At 39.3% G+C, this 3,064-nt stretch overlaps 1 long non-coding RNA gene across 2 annotated transcripts; it reads left to right on the top strand.

The window, feature by feature from the left end:
- On the top strand, positions 1-3,040 carry LOC123144948 (uncharacterized). Of its 2 annotated transcripts, XR_006472023.1 has the most exons (6): positions 1-140; positions 652-718; positions 912-979; positions 1,403-1,539; positions 1,657-2,004; positions 2,577-3,040. It is a non-coding gene; the product is annotated as an uncharacterized lncRNA (long non-coding RNA). The 2 variants fall into 2 exon arrangements; XR_006472024.1 differs by lacking the exon at positions 912-979.
- Positions 3,041-3,064: the final 24 nt, after the last annotated feature.

Below are 3,064 nucleotides of genomic sequence, written 5' to 3'. Positions count from 1 at the left end.
AGATCCGCCCCTCCAGCGACGGCAACGGACCGCGGCCATCACCGTTCTCCCTCCCCGGATCTCTCCTCCGCCTCGAAGCTCCGGTACACTCCGGCGACAGAGACGGTTCCATGGACGTATTCTATGTCATCTGATCAAGGGTTGGCCCCCTCCTCCTCCCCCCATATATTTTTCTTCAGTTTGTACCTTCACCGTCCATGATTTGCACCACCAGTTTCATATGAATTTGTATTTTCTTGTGTGGTTCATGAACCACCAATTCCATACGAGTTGTATTTTCATGTGTGCTAGCTACGATTTGTTTCTATGTACCATGCTTATGCTGCCCATACAAATTGTGAAATGTAGTCTGAAGCTTGATGCATATAGTTTCTCATATATTTAATAAAACTTTGCACTTGTATGCACCAGACCTGTGGGTCAGTTGGTTCAGTTTCATAGTTGTGTATCTGTCCATTGTATTTTTATTGTTGACATCATATTTCATATGTTATGAGGTACACAACACTGATTACTGATTAGATTTAGATACAAGCAGATCAATATAGTTGTATGAATCAAGCTCTTGTGAGTAGGTGACATTTGTGAGCAACTATTCTGCACATTTTTTTAGATAAAAATAGTAACTCGAGCACTGCTGCCCTGTTGCAGGCTTTCAACTCACTATATCATGTTGATCTTGTTGTCTTTATTGATCATTGAGAAGAAAGCAAGAAAGGTATGCTAAAGCTTAAATTTATTGGTTGTTATGAATTGAACAGCTAGTCAAGAAGAGATGTGTTTGGTGATGTTTATGTGCTGAGTTGTGCTACCGTTTACATGATGAATCTTTTGTTGTTGGTTCTTATTAGTTGAAATTGTATATGGATTGTCAATGCTTTTAATCCCAGTGCTTTTTATTGGTTTTTCAGTGTGCGGTTTCTATCTCATATTGATAGTTGATAGAAGGGACCTTGTCACATTTGTAGGGAGCTTGCAGGTTAGAATATCAGCATATGTAGTCTTGGCACATTTGTCGTCTTCTGTAGTCCTTTATGTTCTTATGCACTCTGTAGTCTGTACTACCAGCATTTAATAGGATGTACTTGCAATTCATTGATGTTGCTTTACACAAGTTTCATTTGCATTGGTCAATAGTAGTTCTCCGCTAGTGCGCAGAGAACTAAAATATAAAAGAGGAGCTAGAACTTGTCATCCTGTATGTAGAACAGGGAACACTGTAGTACAGTTCTAGATGCATGGTTTGTAAGGCTGCTCTATCTAACTACATGTATCTTGCTTATGAATTATTAAAATACCAGTAGTGTGTTTGGTTTGCCTGGCTGGTCAGCAATCATTGATATCTAGTGGGTGCTAATTTGTAGGTATGACTGATAAATATTTTGTCGTGTGTCAAATGCAGGTGCTCTGACATTAGAACCGTTTTGCTTTGTCCGAAGACGTCGTGTTCAGTTGCTGGGTGCCTTTCGGTTCATTGGTTTTGGCACTCGAGGACTATATAGATTTTCTGAAGAAGCAATCTGCAAATTAGTTGAAGAGGTAAAGGAATCGAAGCAAGAGGACTTGTACTCGATTGGAAATTGTGTTTCAACTCAATTTAGTGGGTGCTAATTTGTGAGTCTGACTGATAAATATTTTGTCGTGTGTCAAATGCAGGTGCTCTGACATTAGAACCGTTTTGCTTTGTCCGAAGACGTCGTGTTCAGTTGCTGGGTGCCTTTCGGTTCATTGGTTTTGGCACTCAAGGACTATATAGATTTTCTGAAGAAGCAATCTGCAAATTAGTTGAAGAGGTAAAGGAATCGAAGCAAGAGGACTTGTACTCGATTGGAAATTGTGTTTCTGCGCTAGAGATAATTGAAGAGCTATCTGTTTCAGCAAAAGCAAAGGCGCTGTGGCTTTTCAAATGCCCAATGAATAGTGAGATATTCATCAATACCAAGAACCCAAGCCTTAGGCTTTTCTGGTTGAAGGAGGAGATTACTGCAATGGAGAGAACATAAGGTATTCATTCTATGCTAGCTAGACATCCAATGGTTTCTACTAGGCTTTCTTTGCTATGTATATACTAGCAATTGTCTCTAGTTAACTCCCGTGACAAATATTTTCCCATCGGCCTCTACTAGATAGTAACACTTGAACGTTCAGTGGATACTTAATTGGGTCTTCAAGCTAGTGGATCTATCCAAGGAAGCTTCCGAGCTCTGTACCGGAACTTGGCAGCACATGTCACCTTTGTGTAAATTCAGTCCAGTTTGTTCTGGATTCTGTTCATCCTTCTGTTGAGAATGTTAAACGTAAAGCAAAGCACATGTGAGATGCCTGAGTATTGAGGAGAAAAGGCATGTGTTTCTGCTTTGACGGGAGAGGCATGCAGACACTCCAAACTTGGTTATATTCTCTGTGCAATCTCGGCAAGAAGCACCATGCACAACTACAACTTGAAACAAACAGTTTGAAATAGAAAGCTCCTAGTCATATAAAATTTTGGTTGATAATATTTCATCTTAATCCGTTTGTACTAAAAATAGTCTATTGAAACTGTGAACTGGTGCTAACTTAATTTTTTTGTGTAGTTCAGTCAACATCAAGATGCAGTACCTTATATCGATGAGGATGCGGAGTGGAGAAACGACTTGCGTAGGGCTAGTGATCGCCGCTTTGCAGTTCTTCTAATTCGAAAGTATCTCTTGCCGTGGACATGGCAAGTGATAATTCATTTTTTTGTTGCCGTGAACAAATTTGAATGATGATGGCACATGAAAACGGTTTCGACCAACGCTCGATCTGAATGAGATGTGGACCGACCGGTATCTGAACCCTTGTGAATTGATGGCTATTGGTCGTAATAATTCCTAAAAATCTAGTTTACATAAATTCTGAGATTTTATATGTGTTTGTTTTTTTAGAATTATTCGTGGAATTCTTATCTATGGTCCATTGTTATCTATAGAATTTTGTATGAAGGCTATGAATTTTTGTAGAAATCTATTGTTATATGTGTAGCAAAGTCTGTTATGATATGTGTTAATTTGAGGTATTTCCTTCCCTCCCCCTTCTTGCC

The sequence above is a fragment of the Triticum aestivum genome, chromosome 6D (genome assembly GCF_018294505.1).
Source record: "Triticum aestivum cultivar Chinese Spring chromosome 6D, IWGSC CS RefSeq v2.1, whole genome shotgun sequence".
NCBI lineage: Eukaryota > Viridiplantae > Streptophyta > Magnoliopsida > Poales > Poaceae > Triticum > Triticum aestivum.
Note: the sequence above shows the minus strand (reverse complement) of the source record. Positions and strands in the feature narration are given on the sequence as shown.